The 26,275-nt window shown below is 39.0% G+C and overlaps 1 protein-coding gene across 5 annotated transcripts in view; it reads left to right on the forward strand.

Annotated features, from left to right (window-relative positions):
* The window catches only part of lrrc4cb (leucine rich repeat containing 4C, genome duplicate b), a 75,734-nt gene that overhangs the window by 33,485 nt on the left and 15,974 nt on the right, over positions 1–26,275 (forward strand). Inside the window, exon 1 of one of the 5 annotated variants that reach the window (XM_037534557.1) lies at positions 18,947–18,963. The exons of the other annotated variants lie outside the window; for them this stretch is intronic. The gene's annotated coding sequence lies outside the window, so the exon portion shown is untranslated. Of the gene's footprint in view, positions 1–18,946; positions 18,964–26,275 lie in introns of those variants that run through there. 5 annotated transcript variants of the gene reach the window in all.

Consider the following 26,275-nt stretch of genomic DNA (forward strand, 5'->3'; position numbering starts at 1 on the left):
GATGTCACTAATGTCGGTGCTTGTGCAGCCACAAGCTCCAATAGTCTGTCAACAATCACTTCCACACGAAACAACAGGGAATCATGTTGGACAGAATTATCCTGATGCCTGGTTGGCGAGTGTTAAAATGCCATTAGCAGCCGTTGCTAATGCACCAGCACTGACCAAAATTTAGGCTTTTTTGTCACTTCCTCTTAAAACATGCCTCCTTCTTCTTCTTTCGGCTGCTCCCTTTAGGGGTCGCCACAGCGGATCATCTGCCTCCACCACTTAAAACACACCACCGGAATAAAAAAGTCCGTCCAGATGTTCCGTGGCATGTGATTGACAGGAGAGCTCGTTGACAGTGAAAATGCAATTTCAAACAGGATTGCAGATGCATTTTATTTTATCAGAGCTGAAGCACGACAGCAAGGAAATGTGATTGCAAATGGAGGAGTGTTCCATTTTTAATATTTCAGAGTCAGAACATGAAGACAATGAAAACGATACTGATCAGAAATGATCATGATCAAAAAGACTTTGCTTTTCCATGTTGACATTTTCCAGCCATTATACACAGAAATGCAAATACAAATTTGAATTATGTCTTAAATAATCCATACTCACAAGGAAAAACGCAATTGCAAAGTCACAATTTATCATTTTCAAATTTGCAAAAAAACTGAAAAAGTGCAGAATAAGCTGCCAAACAGGGGGGCTGAGATGAAAACCAGAAAACTAAATAGCGTCATGTGTGCCAATATAGTGAGTTGATAGAATAGAGCACCTACCAGCACATGCTTGTGGTTATTTTCTGAAAATATTACGTCCTGTTGTGTTTTCTCTTGTTTATATGAATATCTTTCTGCTCTTCAGTAAGTACTGTGACCTCTAACAGCCTGTTGTAGTGGGTACAGCTGCTAAATATATCGCTTGTTTAAATTTATCGCTTTTGAAATAGTCATTCTAGTAGTCGGCCGTGTTGCTCAAACCCTATATCATAATTAAAATGTTAATGGTTTTAGTTTATATCATGCTTTAGTGTATTCATGTTGGGGCTGTCAAACTAAGATAGTGTATTTTTGGGGACATCTGTGGTGGAAATGCGTATAATTGTACGCATAGAAGAACATTTTGTAACGTGAGTTGTGCTTCAAACCCCTTCCCTGAGTGGAGGAATGTGATAACTGAGAGAGTATTCAAACAGAACTTTATCAAAACTTGGTGATGGATGTGTCTTCTGAGGATGGAAGGGAATTATCTACTATTGTCATCAGTGTAATGTTGGTTTTGCATTTGAGACCAAAACAACATTACAGATCTGTGAGTCTGTGCATGTAATGTAAATAAGTGAAGAAGTATGACATGGTCCAAACACTGAGAGGAAACAGAAGCACGACTAGCAGCCTTGGCTAAAGGCTAACCATAAGGGATTTGCTGTTCTTTTCATTATACCCTCTAATGTCCACCCTCTCAATAACAGACTGGACTGATGTTCAGGTGAGGGACTGCTGAAACATCCCTGACTCAGTCATTCCACTAAACAGGCCAACCTTATCATGTCCTGCACTGTTTGTTCATTGCATTATCTGCTATTACTTGTGGCATAACGGTATAATGATTATGACAAATCTGATACCTTAAGAAGAATTTCGACTGGTATACAGAATGAACTGGTTTATTGTTCACTAAAGCTTCAACACTTAAATAGGCAGCTAATCCATCACAATAATTTTTACTGTTTCCTCTGATCAGCCTGACCAATCACAGTTCCAGAAGAGTGGTTCTGAAGGTGTGTATTCATGTAATCCAGAAAAATTAAAGTACAAACCAAATTCCAAAAAATGTAACCAAAACAATCAATATTGATTTGCAAGTCGTTTGTAACCTGAATTGATTTGAATATGTTAATGTTTTAGCTTATAAGTTTTAGTGCATAGGGTTGCACGACACGTAGTGCTGTTGCCTCACAGCAAGACGGGCCTTGGATTGATTCCAGCACCCCTCCCCAACCCAGGAGGATAAGTGGCCTAGGAAATGGATTTTTGGATTTTTTTGACATTCTTGCATGCTTGATATAACAGCTGCTTCAGCTGCTCAACAGTCCGCGGTATCTATTGCCACACATTTTCAAAGGGAGGCAGGTCTGGAACGCAGACAGGTCAATCTATCACCTGTACTCTCTTACTTATAAAGCTTTGCTGTTGTAACCTGTGCAGAATATGGCTTGGCATTGTCTTGTTGAAGCAAGCAGGGATATCACTGAAAAAGATGTCATCTAGATGGCAGCATATGCTGCTTCAAAATGCATAGGCACCCCTAAATATTAACAGCGACTTCACAGATTGCAGGTTACCCACTAACACACCCCCATACCAATAGACAGTGACTTTTGAACTTTATGCTGGTAATAGTTGGGCTGATCCTTTTCCTCTTTTGACCTGGGTATACAACATCCATGATTTCCAAAAACAATTTGAAAGGTGGACTCATCAGACCACTCTGCGTCAGCCCTTTAGCTCAGTCGGTGGCATTTGTGGATGTTGTTGATATAGAGCCTCCGCTTTGCAAAATAGGCTCTTAACTTTCATTTGTAGGTTCATGACAAACTGTGTTTATTGTACATTTGCATTTTATCTACTGTCCCAAATTTTGGAGTTTTGTACTTTGGTCAAAAATCAGGCAAATGAGTCTTTAACCATATCACATGATTGATTCACCAGTATGTTTTCCATATCACAATACTAGCAGCCTTTTTTGTCCCTATTGTGCAGCCCAACAAGTGTGTATGATATTTCTGTTGGTGCCAGAATCAAAAATCCAGTGGTGCAGAATATGCAGAATATGAGTGAGCATGATGAAAAGATGTGATGCACTGGAGCTCCTCAGAGAGCCACTCGCAGGCTCCAAACACACTGGATTTATGTGTGCCGGCCTGCTTGCAGCTGAGTGCTTCAATTGGCCTGGCTTCATGTGGAGTCAATACTAATGACTGAGGAGACTATATGGCCACAGTGAGATTATAGCTCTGAGGCCCCAACCGCTCCTATTGTCATGTCAGGCATGGAAAAGTAATGGTTACCCTGGCCTGCCTCCTTTCATCTCTTCTCTGCATTGTCTGTGTTATACAGTCATTAAGGCTAATGACTATTCAGACGTATTTGTTTTGAACTGCGAAAGATACCGGCAGTCCCCAACAACATGTAGGTGTGGAGGATTGCGGAGCGGTGGGCGAGAGAAAACAGAGCTGAATGCGTTTCTGCTGTTCTGCCCACCAGAGCAGAGAAGCGAGACAGTATCAGGCGCCTTTAGCACATCGCTTAGACACGAGCGTAAACGCTCAGTGCCAGAAGAACACCAGAGCAGAGCAGAGCACTCTAATTCATGTTTTTTGCATGCGGGACACTAAAACTGCACAATGTATCGTATGTTTAATATTCATGTGATATTGGTCGTTGTCAGATTGATAATACAGAAGGCTGAGCCCTCTAACTAATCACTAAATATTTTATTACGACCAATGTCAGGTGCTCCAGATGAGTTACTGTGGGTGCTTGCATAAAGTAAAAGAAAATTATGGTAAACATGAGTCTTCTTTAAAGAGAATTACACTGTTATTTTAAAAATCTGCATAATTCAGTCACTGAGATGTAAACAAATTAATTCAAAGAGGTTTGGAGTGAAATACTGAGTTGATTTGTTTACAGTGGCGGTGACAGGAACCAAGGGTCACATTGTCCACTGTGCAAATCTAGCCAGTTTATTTACTGTCCAAAATGACCAGAAAACCTACACTCACCCTTTGAGATTTTATATATAATGTTGAGAATGGAAAAATGAAAGCTTTCTTTAGGGACTGTTTTTCTCCATTTCAGAGTAACTAGTCAGAATTGTTCACAGTGGTGGCGATAGGAACCAGACGTCTGAAGAGTTTAATGCCTCTAAAAGCTATTACATGAATACATTGCCTGATGCCTAAAACACTGTTCCATGGTTGTTTTATGATATGGATATTTTCCAAATACACATGAGGCAGAGAGGTACATGCAGCACATGGTAAAGAAAAATACCTCCACACACTTTTTCACCATTATCAACATTACATATAAAAACTCAGAAAAGAGATGAAGATTCGCTGTTTGTTTTAGATATTTATCAAATTTCTATAACTTTCTATAACTTGTGACCCCTGGTTCCAGTCAGCACCACTGTAAAGAAGTCAGATACTGTAACTTTCTCCACAGGTTTCACATCAAACCACTCTCAGTGATTGAATTGTACAGGAATGTTTAAAAATCTGTAGAACTCTCTTTTAAATTCTCTTGCGTCAAGGATTTGTTAATATTTGTCAAATCATAGCCACATTATGTAAAATGCAATGATATATTGTACTGCTACATATTAAAGCCTGGCTGACATGTCAGTTGTCTGGTAATATTGGCCAGCACTGGCCATAGTTTTATCAGAAGTGGCAAAAAATGTTCCCACTGAACAGCATCTTTTCTTAGTCACGGTACCACTGTGATCTCCCGTGATAGGAAAAAAACTTGTTGACTACTAGACAGTTGTGCCAGTGGGGAACCCGTCATGAGTCACCTTCCCTGTTTAACGACGTGGCAGCAGTGCAGGCTGAATTTGTACACTTTTGAATATTTAAATACAAAATACTATCATGGTTACAATAATAAAAAAATCTAAGATCAACATTTAGCGTGAGAATAACACACACATGCACACATTTACATTCTATTAAGAGAACTGACGTACAGTAAGAAATATAAGAGGTCAACAGAAATCAAAATGCAAAGAATTCTGTGTAGCTCCACCCACAAAGCTACAATATTTACATTATTTAATACTGAGTTTCATTTGGTTATTTGAGCTTAAGAACAGCGGAAGCTCAGTTTTACTAATACTATTACAATATAAAATGTAATTAGTTATTGTCATTAATATCTGTGTAGATAATGTTCATGTCAGTCAGGCTGTACTACATAATGCAATTTTTGTCATGTGCATCCCAGTACATTAATTTACTCATCAGTGGATCCTCGATGTGACAAAATAAAAGATCAGCTTATGTTGTGTTAACTAAATGCATTGTTTGTTGGATCACATAAGTGGATTTATTAGTACAGAAACTCACCTGAGATTGGTCAGGATGCTCAGAGCATTCAATGAAAAGCTTAATTGTTTGTTAAAGGGCACATTTGCATGTTGCCGTCTCTCGCAGTATCAGCACTGCAAATGCCAATATTACGATAACGATTAACAAACTGCTTTAACCATAACTTACATCACTATGGAATCCCGTCCATATTGTGCATTCCTATTGGTTGTAAGGCACCTGTGTGATAGATAGCACTTCCTCTCATTCCCACAAATGCAGGACGATCGTCCGGCCGGATAATCCCCCAACCAGCCAGTGGGGATGCGCACAAACGAGGGCATTTCATACGTCGGTCTATTAATCAGGTGGATTGTCACCACCAGGGAGCCTCGTTGGAAAGCTCCACCAAAAGCCAAGGTGGGTCTTCAGAGACTGAATATGCAGAATGTTGGTCCAGATCACATCTTCACTGCAGGAACGTTCGATACATGACACATTAGTAGGTGTGATAATGACAACGAATAGCGTTTTGCCGATGCAGCCCCCGTTAATATTGAACGCAGTGGTTGATGAGTAAAGTAGTCTTTCTTGTATTAATTGCCCTTAAGGGGCCACTTGGCTGGGCGCGAGGCTGGCTGCCTCCACACACCGGAGCATGTCAGTGAGTTTGAACAGCAAAGGCTCTTTCAGAGGATTGGCTGTGTAATGCAATCTGTATGCAGGGGATGAGCAGCACGCAAGCTGTGGCTCCCTCATTTGTGCCCATGCAGGAGGGTCAAGTCATCCCTCTCTTCTCCTTTTCTATTCTCCTCCTGCCTGCTAGCACTGCGCTCTTCATTATCTCCGTCAAAACTACACATCAGAACATGAAGTTTTCATGGCAAACCTTTACCTCCCCGTAGCCGCTTCTGCTGTAAGGACTGCTCAGCTTAATTTCTCTTTCATTAGACTTTCTCGTGGATATTTTTTCGCCTGCTCGGCTCCTTGTGCAAATCCACACGTCTTCTTTGTGAATCTAATGAGAGAATTTACTAGGGGAGTTCAATGAGGAGTCATCTACAAAAGCAATTTCTGTTTTAGATTTTGTGTTTAATTACTATGCACGGTGACTTAGCTAATGAATAATGAATGTGGCTCCGTGCTCTATGTGCTCTGACTTTTAATGCGGTGCTCTCACTCTTCCTCCAGTCCTCTTCTTCTTTCCTGAGCCGACTTTAGCCCAGTACCTTGAGTGAAATATAATGCGGCCTATGTCTAGCCAATGTATATCTCTTCAGGTGTTTTTTGGTAATAGGTTTTTAAATATGGCTTTACTAGCACATTTTATCTGTGTTAGCATATCGTGCTATGTATCATGCATTGTAAAAAGGTGTTTAGGTAACATCATATACCCTTAATTTTGAGTTTGGTTGCACGATGATATAGGAATCGTGTCAGTATCAGCAGATAATGGATTAAAAATGATTAACGTCCCACAGATTATACTCTGGAAGAGCTGAAAGTTTAGGCACGTACACGTATACTGCTGTCCCTGGTGGTCTAGTGGCTAGGGAAGTTCTCTTTTTCTTGGGGGCAGTCATGGGTTGGAGGTTAGAGAAACAACCCTGTGACCAGAAGCTCGCCAGTTCGATCTGCTGAGCCGACGGCATGTGACTGAGGTGCCCTTGAGCAAGGCACCTAACCCCCAAGTGCTCCCGGGTGCCGTGGATAGGGCTACCCACCACTCCAGGCAAGTGTGCTCACTCCCTCTAGTGTGTGTGCATTCACTAGTTTGTATGTGGTGTTTCACTGCACGGATCTGTTAAGTGCTGAAGTGAAATTTTCTCTTTGTAATCTTTATCTTTATAAAAAAGATTGAACATAATAATTACCTAACCCATAATCACATCATAATTTGTGAAAATGGTGTAAAAATTAAACATAGTTTGTTATGTCTATGTTCTGAATGTCATCTTTTTAAAATGGCAACAATCGTGCAATATTTTGAATAAAATAGTAGTTAAAAATCAAAAAATTTAAATGTTCACTGTGTATCACTATCATTCAGGACTATATTCCAGTCAGGACTGGACTTGAGAACGTGCCATAAAGCACTGAGCCCTTTACCAAGAGCTGTGAAGCTGCTCAAACATAAATACAGTATGGAATATTGCATTACTACCTGTACAGTACCAACATAAAAATAGCCCATACTGTGCTGTGTAATATAATCATAATGTACATGCTGCATCAGTCATTATATACCAATGCTGAATATGGAAACCTTTATTGGTAGCCTGTTTATTTAAAAAAACATGAATAATGCTAATATCTGCTATCAGGAATTTAAGATTTTCCATTATGTGTTATCATCCAGCTAACATGGATGATTTTTTTCCACACTGAATCCAATGCTACCCAGCTCGGGTTCACACACAGACTTTGGACATACATAGCTTCTCACATTTCGGCAATGTTTTAGTTTGTATGTTCCAGCTTTAAAGTGAATCATGTAGCATATCGCTGTTGTCAGCAGAAAACATTGTATTCCCAAAATGGTAACTTTGCAGGAGAAACCTACTTTATTTTTTATGTAAATCAAAGGAAACAGACATTTTGGGTCATTTCTTTTAGTCCATTTGTCTTGAAAAGAACAGTTTTTTATGTCAAAAACAGAAAAACGTCAAAAACGGAGAGGTTTTCTTCCGACAACAGCAAAATACTAGCTCTGAATAGTTTGTTAGCACATTAGCAGTCTGCTGAGCTGCTTGTGAAACTTGTGTTAAGGGTTAAGTTCTTCTTTTGTACTTTTTACTACATACACATGCAGTTTGTGACGGCAAACGTACGTATATTTGGTGAATAGGACGGATAAAAAATTCTTTGACTGCTCCTCCTGCTGTGCTGTGGCTACCATCCTTGTACCTGTTCACGAGCTCCACTCAGAGGAGGAACCATATCACCATATCAGACTGTGAGAGGGAGCTTGTGAAAGCAGAGCAGCCCCACGCCTCTAAAACTACCTACTGAAACTGCATTTAAAGTGTCCATGATAATGTAGCATGTTTAGTATTACAGAATACTAAATTACTGAATGCCGGCACATGTCTAGTGATGCCGTGCTGAAATGGCAGCATTTTATTCATTTTTCACCATTTGTAATTCTAGGAATACGTGTTATATACAAAGATAGTTGTCAGTCATCCTGTCAGTCAACAGTGAAAAGGAGCTAAAAGTGGAAAGTGAGTCTTGCTTTAAGTATTATGGTTTCAGCCCTTATGAGTGTTTTTTTTCCCCCAAAAAAGCCACAATGTCGTTGCGTTGTACGTCCCAAAAAGCAGCCCCAGCCCTTGGTTTTGTACTTCAGTTGTTAATTGCTACAGTTGTGCTGTTTTATATTGTTCTTTGGTGCTGTGCTTTTCGCAAAATGCCTGTTTCAAGCTTAAAAGTTAAAATTCCAGCTTTAGTTGATTTTAGCAAGTCTGCACTTCATTTCCTCATAATTCTCCATAAGCTAAATACAGGTAGATTTAATGCCAGTTTCTTCTGTAGATAGATGTTCGTGTATTGATTCAAAAATATATTTTATAGATGTTTATGTATTGATGTGCATGTCTGATATTGAGAATGAAGACGAAACATTGAAAATAGAGTAGAAATAGAATCTGTGAACCAGAACACTGTTGACTCTGACCTCGAGAAACAATTGCAGCAGGAGGTCAGATGGCTAAATGTGCTCTCTGTAGCATGTGTGCAGCGGGAGGGCCTACTAGAATACTAGAACACGCTCAGTCCTCTTGATGTAGTCAGAAAGGACTCTTGACGCAGGTTCGCTATAACACTACATTGTGGTTGCCGGAGCAACCTATGGTTGCCTGGCTTTGTATGTTCTAGAAGAAGCACTGTGTAGTAATTTAAAGAGGAATCTGACTTGGTCATGCATTGCCAGTACTTAAAATTGGACATATTTTGAAGGCAGAGCCCATAAATGCTGTGATAGACTGTATCAATTTGCTATTGCAAGCATTTAAAAGTAACTGCAGTGGCTTTAATGCAAAACTATGAATTATTCCTAAGCAAGCTGTCTGTAAGGGGGGGCGGTGGTTAGTGTGAGTATATACAGAGCCCTGAGTCACCTCTCCTGTGCAACAGTCTGGACACAATGTGGGGTCCATTCGGCGAATTAGAAACACAGCAACTTGAAAGGGAAAGGCCTCCATTTTCACAGCAGCGGCCCTGGGCACTTTTTATGATAACCATAATACTTTAAGCGGGACTCACTTTGCTGTGTCCCTCATCATCCTGTCAAGCGGGCACCAAGCAGATGCTGGACCTGATGACAGAGCTGCCCATATGTTTTAGCAGTTTTTTTAGCAGACCACCTTTAGAATATTTCATCCTCTCCATCTTGCCGAGGTACTGAAAGGACTGAGAGTGAAATAGAGGATGGGGGGAAATGCGTTCACAGTGATCAAAGATCCAGTCCTTGCAGGCAACAATGGGGATCCCATTGAGAATTCAGTAGAGGAATATAGATTCCTCTGGTTCAGATTTAATGAACATTCATGAGTGCTTTGGCTCAGCGTGCTGTAAAAAGCACATTGAGAATCCTTACAGTTTTCTACAGCATTCTGCAGCTAAATGAAGTCATAGGACTTTTAAGATGAAATGTTTTATGTCGAATATAATGTTTACATAGTGTTATCTCTAAGGATGGAATGTTACTTTTATAAAAGAAATGCATACAGTCACCTAGAAAAAGGTCAAATTCCATGTTTTGTTGATTTTCTGTGTGTAAATAGCAAAAATAAGTTAACACATCTACAAGGACACCAACTTACATGTTAGTGCACAAGTTTTACTTGCAATTCTATTTATCTATAGAGTCACATCTTTTGCACAGGCTTCATTTCATGTTTTATTTTTTTTTCCAACGTGTTAAATCCGGCAAATAAGCAGTAATTGTCTATTCAAATATGTGGAAAAGTCTGTTTTCTGTAGCTGTGACAACTTATTTTTATTCAGGAAATCAACAAAGCATGGAACCTGTCCAAATATACATGACTGAATATTATAGTCTGAACAGGTTCAAGTAGTTTCATATTTTTTTAAATCAGAGTTTCTCATGTTATAAAGAAGTAAAAGGTTTGCCCACTCTGGATGCTTTGTAGATGCTTTGTTTAACATTAAACTAGACATCAAATTAAAGGCAACTGTACTTCAAATGTAATAGATTCTATTAACTCTAAACTTTGCCAACCCAAACCTAAACCTAATCCCAAACTAGTCCAGTTGCACTAGACAGTTTGTTAATAATTTAAATGGCCCATATTACGGAAAAACTTTTTCACTTTTTAAAATTAAATAGTATGCAAACATGCTTATAGTTTCAAACATACCCCCATCTATACGGCCTATAAATGCAACCTAAACTAAAAAAATGGCCCATTCAGAATTCATAGTTTTTTTTGTGATGTCATTAAAACATTTCATTTGCAAAAATCTACCTATTATGAGTACAGTAGTTCAGCTCTGCCAAGTCACACTAAAGATATAAGAAGCATTTCAGTCTAGACTGTTTTTTGAATAAGGCACAAAAAAGAACAGCCAGTCAAAAGAGAGGTCATTCACACATACATCAGTCTTAAAGGTGCAGTCTGTTTAATTCCAATGGATAAAGAAAGGTTAGAAAATGCTCATGTAAAAATGAATTTTGACTGGTCTGGGTATATAAAAATGGTAGGATATTGTAGGATTGTAGGATAACTTGTGACCAATAAATTCAATGTGTATTGGTGCTACAATTTATAAACACTGGGTATATTTTTACTTTTATTTGGGCTGGACAGCGTGATAATTGCTTTTGCAATATTAGACATAGCAACGATGTTTGCTGAAGGCTGCAGTATGCAAATATCCAGCTTTAATTTTAATATTCAGATATCGTGAATGTAATATGCACCTATTTTTGGCTAAAGTAACATTTTCAGCCTGTTTTTAAATGTAAATATGTGCTATCACATTCTTCAACTCCTAAAAATCAAAACAAATCTATTTAGGCTTTCTAATAGCCTTGACTGTCTAAACAGTGTTTAGTGACGGTTTCACCTGTTAACCTGCAGGCTTATGAGAGTGTAGGCTCACATTCAGCCCTTGCAGTTTAAGGAACCAATGACATTATTTCTATACATGTCTTTAGAAATATATGTAAATGAATCTTAAACTGTATGACATGTAAAGCATTCAGTCAAACATGAATTATTCAGATATAAATTAACTGACTATAAATTAGCTCAGGCCTGTCACAATCAGGAAAATTTAGCTGACAATGAATTGCATTAGACATAATTGTGATTTATCAGTGCAGTTGTCTTCTTTGTTCACTGTATTTAACCCTTAAAGTACAAGCCTAGCATGGCCTAAATGACTAGCTATATTGTTCCCTTGATGTTGATACTGATGGCAGATGCAGCTAGAGCTCAAATAAACAAACAATACTGACCGCTGCCTTCTGAGCGTGTAATAGCACCAGTCAAATGTTAGATCTGTATTTCTGTCTATTTGCCTCAACCCAGGTGATGAAAACACACCCAATTTACATTCATGTTTTATATATATATATATATATATATATATATATATATATATATATATATATATATATATATATATGATCATATATGATTGTGAAAGCTGGTATGGAAAATAATGCCATAAAATAAATGAAAATAAATAATTGTGATCATCTTAAATAATTGCAATCTGGCGATGATGTAATAATTGAACTAATCAATCACCATTAGATTCATAGATATTTTATTGTATATGGAGCATAAACCTTGGTGTATTCACAAGTAAAGTGTATTCACTGTATTTTTGATAGAGTTCTGCGCAGTGATGCTACTTTGGCATCACATTTGCACAACAGCTCTGGTAGCTTTAAAGGTCTACAAGGGCCTGAAAATCAAGGGAACTTCTAAGAATAATATTAAAAACGGTGATGGATTTGGTCACTGATATGCTGATAGGTTTTTTTTTAATATTGTTTCATTCCTAGTCTCCCTATGCAACATTTTTTATGGATTAGCTGCTCATGGAGATGTGGTTTGGGTGGCATGCAGAGCTCTAATAAATCCTGGCTGGGCTGTAAGATGGCTGTGCCGTAGCTTGTTTTAGCCTGGTCAGCGCTCTGCCTCTGCGATTCTCCATCTGAACGGTGAAGTGAAGTGAAGGGCCCAGGCCAGGGAGTGATCACTCTTTACTCAGATAGTCTAGATGAAGAGCCTATCTCGCTCTGCCACTCCTGGAGATTAGATGTGCCTTGGCTCGTGACTGTTTCTGGAGGGAGAAGAACAGGAGAGAAACAATAAGTGTTTTAACCGTTTTCGCCTGGTTTTCCCCCTACTTTTGCTCCAGAGCTGATTTGTTGTGGCGCAGAATAATGCTTTTCGGCTCTTTTGTGTTGGCTCGCCCGGCAAATAACAGGCAGTGTGAATGCCTTGCTAAAAATTCCGCTAGTATACAATGAGAAACATGCAAGATTCCCTTCCCTCAAGCTGTGTATTTTCAGCGAGAAGAGCCGCTGCTGCCAAAGCGGCGACTGAAGCGCTTTTGTCTAGTAATTGTATTCTTCCTCAACACCTTTTCCCATTACAATATAGATTTTCTCCCTTGGATGTGGTAGAAGAGCAGCACATGGGTCTGCCGAACACTTCCCCATGGACAGATTATCCGCTACAATGGTGTTAAGGTCCATTGTTATGAAGATGACTAATAGCATTATATGAGCCGCAAATCTGATGAAGTCAATGCATTCCCCCACGTACTGTGCTCAGAATAACTTGATGGAAATTTCAGAGTAAAGCACCAGCACCGGCATTAATTTGCAGGGAGAAGCTTTCAATGACTGTGTTTACTGAGCCCATACTATGCTGTAAATTTCTATGCATAGATAAATATATCAATAGATACATACATATAAACATGTATACATACATGCATGCACTGTATTGAAGAATGGGATGCTATTTATATGTACAGAGGCATGCAAAAGTTCGGCACCCCGGTCAAAATTTCTGTTACTGTGAATAATTAGGTAAGTAGATGATGAACTGATCTTCAAAAGGCATAAAGCCTGATAAAGGTGTCATAAAGATGACACATTCTTTTCAAGATTTTAAGCAAGATTAGTGTATTGTCTTTGTTTTGTACACTTTAGTGTAAGAAAAGTAAAGGAGCACCATGCAAAAGTTTGGGCATGAAGAGATTTGAGCTCTTAGATAACTTTTACCAAGGTCTCAGACTTTAATTAACTTTTTCATGTTAGGAAAGGCCAGGTGATGCACATTTCGAAGTTTTACAAATTCTCTGACTCCTCAAACATTGTCCCAACAATCAGCAGCCATTGGCCTCTCCAAGCAGCTGCCTAGGACTTTGAAAATTAAAATAATTGATGCCCACAAAGCTGGAGAAGGGTACAAGAAGATAGTAAAGCATAAATAATAAAAGTAGAGGTCAAGTTGAGGTCTGGAAGTCCCTTTCCCACTGAAGTGCTCATAGGATTACTAGAAAGGCAAATTTGGGCAAGACTCTGGAGTGGTGGTGCCCTGATGTACTGTGAAGTGATGACCTTCATGGAAGATTCCTCAGATAAAACGTTTTCCTGCATCCTCATCACAAAATTCAATAACAGAAGTTTGTGAAGGAACATCTAAACAAGCCTGGTGAATTTTGGAAACATGTCCTGTGAACTGATGAAGTTAAAATAGAACTTTTGGCCTCAATATGCAAACTGTTAAGGAGGTTTATCGATCATGTTTGGGCTTGCATTGCAGCCAGTGGCTCCTGGAATATTTCACTTGTAGATAGATGAATGGATTTAATCAGAAACAGTAAATTTTGGAAACCATCTGTAAAAAAAGCTGAAGTTGAAAAAAAGGACAGCATTTAACTGGATAATGATTCTGAACACTCCTCAAAATCCACAATAATTTACCTTAAGAGGGGTGAGCTAATGGTTTTGGCATGGCATAGTCCCCCAATCTAAACATCTGTGGATAGACCTCAAAAGAGCACTGCATGCAAGACAGTCCAAGAATCTCACAGAATTAGAAGCCTTTTGCAAAGAATTGGGGACAAACAAAAAGTGAAAGTCTCTTAGCTGGCTACAAAGAACATTTACAAACTGTGCTACTTGCCAAAGGTGCTGTTGCTTAGTACTAACCATGCAGAGTGCCCAAACTTGTGCTTCTGGCCTCATTCCTTTTTTATTATTTTAAAACTGTAAAAGATAAAAAATATTAAAGAATGAGTCAACTTTTCCCTTTTGGAAATCAGATCATCTTTTACTCGCTTAGATATTCACGGAATAGAAATTTTGACCAGGGTGACCAAACCTTTGCATGCCACTATATATATATGTCCATATTATTATATTTTGTAGTTGTATATACAGTAATAGAATAACATAGGACAATACAAAAGCATATAAACGTATGTTGCTATATGCTCTACATGCATATACTTATATAGACCCATCTGCAAGTGCAATGTCATAAAATCACAGGGAATTATTTGCTGTTATTGTTGTACATTATTATATAATACTTAAATATATCAGCTCTTCATAAAACAAAATGAGAAGGGTGAAAAATTATACCCCATCGACATCAATAGCACCACATTTGAGAGCTCTCAAACAATGAAAGCTTATTTAAGCTACCTGCTAATTGTGCTCGAATTTGAACGTGCACCATTACCTAACAACTACAGCAAGCTAGCAGAATAATCGCACTATACTGCACAGCTTCGCACTTACCAGCTTCAACGTGAGCAGAAGACAGTTGAGAACATTTAAGTACTGAAGTAAAAAAAAAAATCCTAACTGAATATCAGTAACAAGCAATTACAAACTCCAAATGTGTGTGTATGACTGCTGTAACGCTACCTCAGCACTAACATAACATTGCAAATTCTATAAGTTAAGTCAAGTGATACTTTTTTGATCCCACAAACAGGGAAATTCCACCTCCGCATTTAACCCATCCGTGAAGTGAAACACCACATACACACTAGTGAATAGACACACACACACACTAGGGGGCAGTGAGCACACTTGCCCAGAGCAGTGGGCGGCCCTATCCACGGCGCCCGGGGAGCAATTGGGGGTTAGGTGTCTTGCTCAAGGACACCTCAGTCATGTGCTGTCCCTGGGGATTGAACCGGCAATTCCCTAACCTCCAGCCCACGACCGCCCCCAAGAGAGGTGCTAAAAGAAATTAGTGTTGTTGCACTGGTGGAAATGGATAAATTCAGGCTTCTTATGAATGAGTATTTGGAGTGACACTGTCATGTAATGACATATACAATTTCACTGTATCTTGCCTTATAGTATAAACAAAATGACAATTTCATGTTCACTACATGTATGCAGTATTTTGCAGTGCTACTGAGCATATCTCAGCAATCGGATTTAAGGACCAGGCTTACCTACCCCAGTTAGTGTTGATTGCAGACTGCAGGAAGGTGGAGCTGGGCTTTGGGGGCTTAAGAAAAAAGAGTAGCCCAAGTGGATAGCCGATCTAGGGGTGTTTCACTGCATGTAATATGTGATGACACACTTGACATAAAAGCATAGCTTGGGCTAGGTCAGAATCAGCCCCATGTTAGCCAATTCATATTTTTCTTAAGGTCGTTTCAAGGTGTTATCATTTCTGGGTGCAGTGAAGTCCAAAAAATGTTTAAAAATCAACATCTAATCACGAATGAAATGATGTGGATGGTAAAAATACAAACCCTTTTCTTTAAAAGAGAGGAATGTCTTCCCCTTAACTTCTAGAGAGATGCCCTAGGCTTCATTTAACTACTGCTTATATAAGATCACAGGGCAGTGCATAAATGATGTTATATTGATGGCACTGCATATGCAGCAGTAGCGCTCCTTGCTATACACAGTAGCAGAAGAGCGCGGGAGAATGCATACATGGGACATTAAAATGCATATGCATGTGTTTCATTTCGTCGCCTATGGCTTTACAGCTCTCGCTCTGTATATACAGGATGGAGCTGCGAGATGAAGATGTTCACTAATCCACTTTTATCCTCACCTGCCGCAGTGCTGTGGGGCTGCAGTTTTGGCAGAGGTCCTGACAGATTAAAAGTGCACCAATATTTTCGCTAACAAGGGTTTCACACAGTCCCGAAAACATGGGGGTGCACCAACCCACAGCCAATAAATTACCCTGGCGTACAGCTCCTGTATCTGTCCCAGCAGTATATGCCTGAGTTGAGATGAGCACATGGAGCCGCAGCTCCGCGCTCCACATCCCACTCCACTAAATAGCTCCCACAGAAGATTGCTGCATGAAGGGTGTCATGGCTCAGTGACTGGTGTCTATATCTGAGGCCATTCTGAGCCTATAAAACTGCCACTCAGCAAGATTTTCTGATGATTTACACAGCGTGCCTAAAAGATTTAACGTAAGATCATTTCGTTTGGTTTCAGTCCATATGTTTATCTCATCTAATAAGTCGTGGTCACTTGAAAGCACAGCTTGTTTGACCTGTCTTGCTGATTAAGAGGTGACTAAATTAATTAGCTGCATGTCCACTGAGTGCTGCTATCTTTATTTTCTTAATTTAATAAACTCAAGAAAAATATAATTAAGTAAAATGATGTAAAAGCTCTTGGATGCCAGGGGCTGCTCTGTAGTATAATAGCTGCAGAAGCTGAGCTAATTATCATTAGAAACAAGCCTTCATTCTGTATGTTTCCTTTTTCCTTATTTTAGATTTTTACCCAATTTCTCCCCAATTTGGTCATGTCCAGTTCCACCACCCGTTAGTTAGGTCTTTCTCAGTCACACGGAGCTCCCAAGCTGGGAGACTGAAGACTAGCACAAGCTTTCTCTGAGACATGTGAAGCACCACCACAGCTTTTAAACTGCTGGCATTGCAATGTCGTTGAACAGCCCAGAGGAGACACTTAATGGCAATGCAGATATGTTAGCTAAGAGATGACAAGATTGGCCAGCGTCATGCTGAGTGACAGAAGAGAGACAGGACAGTTGTGCTTTCTTAGACTTTTGGCTATGGATGGTTGTGGCATCACCAGGGAGCAACTCAAGATATCTTGTCAAGAAGTACTACAGGTATAAGCTTAACACTGCTGTTGGACCGAAACCTTGTATCTCCATAATTGTTGTGTTTCAGTTTTTTGTCATAATTGAAATAAAAAACCGTCTTTCCTTTATATTGTGTGTCTAAAAGAAATCTCTTAAAATTGCATGGAAAAATGTCTGGTTCTGTTGACTTACATTAAAAGTAAAGTAGGTCTTTTCCTTCTCCTGTGAAGTTACCGTTTTGGAGAAACAAGGTTTTGGTCTGACAGCAGCGACTTACATTGCATTACTTAGAAAGAGTGCAGTTCTCAAATTGCCCAAGCCTTCTAGATTATATTATCACCAGCACTTGTCTTGTAGGTTTTAAGTGCAAACATGTAACCTAATAACACTGTGACGTCACAACCACAACCAGCTTTGAAGAAGTGCCTTGTGGTATTTGGCAAATGATTAATAATTAAAAAAAATAATCACAATTTAAATCGCAGTCACGGTACTGGTCAGATGAATCTCAATTAGATGTTCTTTCCAAGTCATTCAGCCTGGCTATCTATATGGACACTCACTCACTCACTCACTCACTCACTCACTCACTCACTCATCATCTAAACCGCTTATCCTCCTGGGTTGTGGGTGGTGCTGGAACCTTTCCCAGCGCCCACTGGGTGGTGTGTATATACAGCTGTACATGGACACATATGTGTAAAGTATTCATTTCTTGGCAACTGAAGATTGATTTATCAGTTATTAGCTAAAATGTGAGCGATGTGTTATTGGTGTAACTACTGAGGGGCGGCAATCTAATCCAGTAATATTCAGACAAAATTAGGTTTAAAGTTTAAATATTTACGTGAAAAAGTGAAAAAATGTTCACTATTAAAGTACTTAATATGTAATTTGTTTTGCAAACGATTTGAAGAAAATTGGTTCCAGCTAAAACAGCATAGAAGCTTGAAAAATAAAATCAGAGTTAGATCTTAATTGCAGTGAACTTTGTCAGTGACAAATCCAGGAGGAAAGCATAATGTAGGCTGCAGTCATGCCTATGAGTCATGTTTATTTTGGTACAGGTGTAGCAGCAGCATTCGAATACAGCATGAGTGCCTACCTGCCTCGCATTACTTACCTCATAAAACTGCAGCACAGATCAGAAAATAAAGTGTCAGACTGTTAATTACATGTTCAGAGCTTGTCTGATCATGCATCTCTACAAAACATATACTTAATTAAATATATATGTTCTTCATTATTATTCTCATTTGGCCAGTGGCGTGTCACACAGATAAATGTGGAGCTTAATTATAGCATTTCAAGTACAGTCTTATACAAAAGTTTGAGTGCCACTTGTCAAAAATATTTCTAAGTGAAAATAAGTGAACACATTCTCCACAGAGAGCACAGAAAAGCAACTACTATTACTGAATTTAATATACTGGGGAATAAAAACATAAACTGTAGCCTGTGCAAAAGTTACAGTACCTTTTATAGTTGTTTTTTTATGTTTTTTTTATGTTTCTTCCAAATGTGTTAAACTCAGCAAATAAATAGAAGCTGTGCACTAAAATGCTGTAAGCAGAAAATGCTGTGTTTAAGTGTTCTATATAGAGGATGTGATCGTTTATTTTCCCTTTGAAAATCAACGAAACGTTTTATTTGACCAGGGATGTTTGCACACGACTGTAGGAAGTCTAACGTTTACATTTAGGTGGACGTTGGATCCTAGTGGGTGGAGTGACAGGACTTGAGAGCATCAACTCCACTGTTAGAAACCAGGTGAGAAATGTACTGATTGTCGACTTAACAGTTGCCATGACCGTTATTAATAGTCCTTTTTCTCCTCAATTAACATCATATTTACACCGATCAGGCATAACGTTATGACCACCTCCTTGTTTCTGCACTCACTGTCCATTTTATCAGCTCCACTTACTGTATAGCTGCACTTTGTAGTTCTACAGTTACAGACTGTAGTCCATCTGTTTCTCTGATACTCTGTTAGCCCCTTTTACCCTGTTCTTCAGTGGTCAGGACCCCCATGCACCCTCACAGAGCAGGTACTATTTGGGTGGTGGATCATTCTCAGCACTGCAGTAACACTGACATGGTGGTGGTGTGTTAGTGTGTGTTGCGCTGGTCTGAGTGGATCAGACACAGCAGTGCTGATGGAGTTTTTAAACACCTCAGTGTCGCTGCTGGACTGAGAATAGTCCACCAACCAAACATATCCAGCTAACAGCGTCCTGTGGGCAGTGATGAAGGACTAGAGAATGAACGACATAAACTGCAGCAGCAGATGAGCTGTCATCTCTGACTTTACATCTACAAGGTGGACTTATAAGGTAGGAGTGTCTAATAGAGTGGACAGTGAGTGGACACAGCGTTTAAACACTCCAGCAGCACTGCTGCCATATCCCATAATGCTGTGCGGAACAGCTTGTTAAATTTAAAGTAACTTGCCACATTTATTACAGAAAATATCTTAAGATGAGTTAATTTCACAGAATTTTACTGTAAAAACGTGCTGTAAAATGTTGTGAATTTACCAGTGTAGCAAACCTAATGATGCTACTGTAATAAGCAACCTGTATAATGTTATTCCTGTTGATTATATTCTTTGTGTTTTAATATTGATATATAGAGCTTAAGATTATTACTGATAAGTGGAGCTGTAGATCCAGTTTGTTTACACAGTTTTACATTTGAAATGCTGCGTGTAAACATGAGCTACATTGGTTCGCCCCAAATGTCAGACCAAATATGCACCTCTGCACAAAGGCTTATTAAGTTCTGGATTTTGTGTGTTATTCATTTTAAATAATCGTCGAAATGAGTCTGTATCCTGGTGGAGAACGACATGATGCAATGAATTTCATTGACCAGGGTGAACTATTTGCGTTTGTGATTTACTCCGTGATTCCGAATTTACACATAAATTGCAGCATTGTGATAAATGGTGATATTAGTCGACTTCTGTGCCAGAGCAGTGAGAGAATTGCATCAGAAAGGAATGCATCACCCAACCTTTCTCCTGCTGTTGTAGCGCCGCGTAATCGCCATCCATTTTAGACAGAGTCCTGCGAGCGAACGTGTTGGGAACGTCTCCCATTTATGTGTTGCCAATCGAGTCTGTGCAGATTGCACCTGCCGTAATGAGTAAGCCCCATGTTTGGATTACGCATTCACCTGGGGCTCTGTGGAACTCTGCACAATTACAGCATATTGATAAGCGTGGGCATCAGGGGGTATTCAGTGGGAACATTATGAGCGTGGGCCCAGCACTCCCTGCAGCCTAATCCACCCACACCACCAGAGACGGCCAAAGCTCAGCAGGGTGAAAAAAAGAGGCCTGATTGTGGCCATTTCATCTGATTATTTATCAGTGTCATTATGATAATGGAGGCAGCATAAGTTAGTTTAGCACAATCTGATGATTACACCGATTATACCTGGCCTCGGGCACAGAACACTTGGACACCACACTGAACCAGTTTGCAGAGCAGTACTCCTACTGGATGTGCACGAGTAGGTCTCTGTAGGATTGGGGATTTGCATTACTCCTCCGATTTGTACCTACTTTCTCTAACTAAACAGCTTCAAGAGACCTTCTGAACAGCAAGTAAGTTATTGATTTTGGCATGTTTCAGCACAGAAAGGTCTTCTTCGCTTCAGAGATTGTGTTCCTACTTGGTTTATATCTCTATATTTCCAAATAGAAAACTGAATAAAATATTATGATCGTCAGTTACAGGCCTAGTGCTGATCGATGGAGAGAAATCCTAACTGCTTATCAGTTTCATAGAACAAATGATTTCAGGAGGCTACATCTAGAACAAATGTGTTCAACCCTTAGAAGCCGAGAGTTATTACTTTTTGGTTTTCTGTACTATTCAAATGTAATTACATACATTGGGTAATTTTTTTCAATAAAAAAATATCACAGTGAATTTTTTTCTGATTGATTACTGATATTCTTATGTCATTTTCGTATTGGGAGTTTTACAAAAAAAAGACTTTTAGAAAAGCAAATGAGATTATTTTCTTATATAAATTTGCAAATGTTACAAGAAAAATGTCTCTGGATGATGTTAGAATTAAAATGCCTGTTACATTGTGAAGACACTTCAGATAGAGGATTTCACAGAACAGATTATTGAAATCGCATTGCTTTATTGCTTAATCAAGAAAACGGTTTGCACTCTTATTAAAGAAACAATATTTCAGATCATTTTTTTTTCTATGAAACTAGTACAAATCCTGCTATTAGAAATATATTAGTAAATATTTCTGGAAAAACTTTCCAAATATGGTTTAAGAATGAACACACTCAAATGTATTAATGCAGGTTTTCTTGAAGTTAACATTTTTGGTTCTGAATGTTCAAAAAAAAATAAAAATTAAAAATTAGGCCTCAGAATTGTATTCCACAGTGAGATTTCAGAGCTTATGCACTATTTGAGTGAGTGTTGTTAGTGCAGAATAAACAGACATATATTGATGCTATAGTTAGATTCCATGTTAAGCAAGGTTTTCAGAGGTAAATGAGACGATGTGGTTGTGTCGTGTGGGTGGGGCTAAGCCTTAATTGAAATAATTGAAACAGAAGCAGACGATAACACACTGAAATAAATATTATCCTACTCTTTTGCCATTTTCATAACTGGAGTTTAGGAGACATGTTTGATTGAAAGGACCAAAACTGTCATTTCCATCTGTACTGCCTTACCTTAATTATATATTCATTTATGCAATGTATCACATTTACATATCATTTACATTCTGTATCAACAGATTCAACTGCTTTCCATTTGTTTCAATGCCAGTGATAGAGAAGAGCAAAAAAAATCATTTTAAAATTCATTTTAGAGTAAAAAAATCTCTGACTGACAAACTATAAATATGGTATTGATTGAAAGTTTAAAATCCTCACTTCTGACAGAATTTCTCTGCTTGTTTAGCTACAAGATACTTTGCCTATAGCCAATAATAAGATTTAAAATCTTTTCTCGATTAAAAAAAAAAGAAAACCAAAATTTATTGAATAGGAATTTCAGGAATCATAAACTAACACATTCATTTCAACTTGCTGACACTGATACACTACAAACCAATCATGTTCCTCCTAAATCAGACCTTTCCCGCTACAAATACGGCCATTTAAGCCCTTTTGTTTAATGCTATTGTCTACTCAAGGTGAACATAACATGTACTTACACAGCGTTTGAGTCTTTGGAAGTTCTAATGAGGGCTTCCATTTGTAAAGCCTCTCCTTTGGCTGCTGTACACTCTACCCATTTAAGTAAAGACCTTGGCAGACGGCCTATAAGCCAAACCTCTCTGTAAGCCATTGTTTCCTGGCCCCGAGGAGCCAAAAGAACGTCTCCTGAGAACTTGCTTTTGTGTGTTGTTTGTCCTTTTATAGTTCTAGGGCAAATAAGCTGAGCGCGCTCCAGAAGAATGTATTTTGTGAGTGATTTAGGGGAAGCATTACCTGCTTATGAAATGGTATTAGCTTTGAGGCTTCTGCTGTGGGAACAGGGCACAAATAAATTATCCCCAAAAAATGGCATCATTATTGGCAAAATTGGCCTTCGTATTAACATCAAGGCACTGTTTACTTGCTAAACTCAGTTTCCAATTTAGAGGTTTTTACCTGTTGCCTCTTATTAGCTAAATATAGCATCCGCTTGCAGAAGATTTATTCATTCCAGGGTCTGTGACATTTATTCGTTTGCATGAATAAATACTTTATCTCTGCATGGAATGCTTAATTCCTCATCTGTTGCCTTATCTCAGGGGTTTTTTTCTAGATTTTAGTGGTTTGTATGATCGTAGTTGCAGAATTTTGGCAGAATCGAGCTTAATTAGCCAAGTATGATTCAGGTACACATTAGCTTACAATACACAGTAACGTATGATGGAAATTCTATGATTTGTTTATTTAAAAACCTCAATTCTACCATGCAAACATTAATTCCGGTAGACAAGGGGTGGAAATCTCTGGTCTTGGAGGGCCAGATTCCTGCACAATTTGGTGCTTTTCCTGCTCAAACACACCTGATTCAACTCATCTATATGCACACATTTACAAATCCATAAAAAGTGCAAAGAATTGTAGAATACTGAATAAAGTGCAATAAAATGAAATCCGAAAAGTCATGAAAAAACAATGTGTCAAGTAGTAGCATGGCCAGATGTGATCTTGTAATGAGAATGCGCATCTGGAGACAACTTATTAACCTTCTGGTTCTGGATTGTGGAGAAATCTGATGCAGACAAGCACAAACCCCCTCTGAATCCACCCCCAAACTCTAGTCATCCATGCTCTTTTAACATCCAGAGTCAAATTGATAACACAAGGAAAACAAGCTAGCCAGCGAAACGCTGTTGTTAGGTAACAGACCTGTTGTTCTGTTTTTACCACGTGTAACGTCTTCTCTGCACACACAACACACATCTACATGTTTTTTGGAGATTTTTGTCACATCTACAGGCTAATGACAGGCTTGTTGTCCATCAGACGAGCGCACCATCACCCCCTAATATAAGCTCCACCCGCACAAGGCGTTGGATTGGTTTAAATTTCACGCTCAGTTTATCCCCACCCACATTCACCCCAAAATTCCTCATGGCTGTCTTCAGGCATTCTCGTTATGAGATCACTTCTGGCTTTAAGGGACTGTGACAAGTGCCACACAAAGCACTACTGTGCACTGAAAGGCGAATTCCAACATTTTTTTTTAATTGCCATGTAATTCCATTGCAAAGACATAGATAAAGTCATTCAGAGTGGTTTGGTGGAGCTGTGATAGGAACCAGAGGTCCAAAGCATTCAATGCTGTGTTTCATGACCATGGTCCTGTAGGTCCACTGCCCTGCACATTTTAGCGTGTTCTCTGCTCCCAACACACTTGATCCAACGACTCAGCTCTTTAACAAGCCCTTACTGAGTTGAAGTGGGTTTGTTAAAGCAATGAAAGGACTAAACTGTGCAGGACCTTCAGGACTAGCCTGGGGAAACACTTTATTGCGCGTATTCTAACATCAGCTTTGAAGAAGACACGGAAAACATAGGACATATAGGCAAGTGCTCTGGCAACAAGAAATGTTGAGAGGGGTAACCCGGGAGGATAGGACATACGAAGAGGGTAGACACTTCTAGCACTCTGTAACTCTCCATCCTCGACACAAATAAACCAGCTAGACTAACAACAACAAGAGCAAATAATGTCTCATTTTGTGCCGCATGGCCAAGTTCCAAACAGCAGTGTGGCCTGTGGCGGATGCTGCATTTCCCAGTCTTCAAAACATTACTTTAGGATAGGTTTGTGATAAGCCATTTAACGCTAAATACATTTAAAAAATGAATTCATAGCAGAGATGTGCATACACGTACAGTAGTATGCCAAAATGTGGCACTTTATTTTAAGTGGTCCTTTTAGACGGAACTCAACACTCAACAGACTCTCAGTAACATGTCAAAAACATGTGAGGGTTCAGATTAGGCTTTGGGTTGAGGTTAAGGTTAGGATAAGGCCCAGGGTTAGGGTTAGGTTTTAAGTAAGGTTGGTAAGGTTAGGTTTTGTGTAATGGAAGTAACATATTAATAATGCATCTACTTAATATAAGTAATGTATCATGTATTTACTTCAATGTGTTCAGATGAACTTCTGTAGCAGTGCTGCTGATGATAGTGTTACCAAATAACCCCCCCCCCCCCAAAAAAAAAGCTTATTTTTTCAAATTCATCATTATTTTATCATTATCTACTCTACACATAAAAGCTGTGGTGTGTAGTTCACTGGTCATTTTAGGTAGTACAAAAATGGCTATATTCGTGTTGAAGACCTTATTGTGTTATAGACCATTAGTTCCTGTGGGGAGTAGCGGTAGTGTATGTAATGTTTTTCCACAAAGCAATAAATAACATGATCTCAGAGAAGTAATTAGTAGCTTGTACTGGATTACTTTTTGAGTAATGACCCCAAATACTACCATTAAAGCCAGCATGTTGTGTGATCTACAAGGCATGCGCAGCTCTCTGTTCCTCGGACAGGAAAAATGAAGTTTTTGCTTTGCTTTCCTCCCACTTTTTGCGTTTGTCACACCGAAGAACCTCCTATTCAAAATGTATGTCATCGCTTAATTACCTTGTTCATATCAGTCTTTACACATTATGTCATCGTGTAACAACATATATTATAATCTGTTATATGTATGGACGGGAGGGTGTGGGACTGCATTGACATTACTAAAAAAAACACTATAATCACAAATAACAGCTATTTTTAAAACGCATCTATACTGTAGAATAGATGATTTACCATAAACATGTACAGTATATTTACTTTGCATTTCCACAGAGCTCTTAGCTCAAGGGGGCCTGCTGCAAAGACCACCCTTATTGTTTCTCTATCACCACCACTGTTAAGAAATTCTCTATAATGCACCATTTCGCATCTAACCACTCTAAAAGACGGTTTACGTCTAAATGACTGAAATGTTTGTCTTTGATTTGTGAATGAGATCAGGGGTGTGGGAAAAGCAACTTCTCTGGAGTCGGGTTGCGTTTCCTCTCATAAGACTGCACCTAAACTGGCCTAGAAAAGGAGTACATGTTTAATGTATCACTGTGCCTGAGATAGTAGATTAGTTCTGACCTTGAATTTACTGACCTCTCCATTTGTAACCAGATTGCCTGTTGTCCTTGCGAAGTTGTCTGCATGTCCTCCACGGATACCGATGGATACAATCACCTGTGAGATTGCAGATTGCTTAACTGGGGGGCACACAATGTAGCATAAAATTGCTTTCAAAGATAAATGGTCTGATATTGTGGATATTGAATGCAGGATTTACCTCTGTATATGATTATCTTCCCAGAGGGAAGGAGTCTCAATTAATCATCAGAATAATTTGGACTGTGTTTTAGCTTGAATAGTTTTATGAATTAACTCTATGATACTTGAAATGATCAGCGTTGAACACAGAAAGGACTGACGTTATGCTTTATCCTTTAAAGAGAGGGAGACTGGACGGTGTGGGCAGGCATGTCCAGAAAGGGCTTCTGGTGGTGAGAGTGTATGAA

The sequence above is a fragment of the Pygocentrus nattereri genome, chromosome 25 (assembly GCF_015220715.1).
Source record: "Pygocentrus nattereri isolate fPygNat1 chromosome 25, fPygNat1.pri, whole genome shotgun sequence".
Lineage (NCBI taxonomy): Eukaryota > Metazoa > Chordata > Actinopteri > Characiformes > Serrasalmidae > Pygocentrus > Pygocentrus nattereri.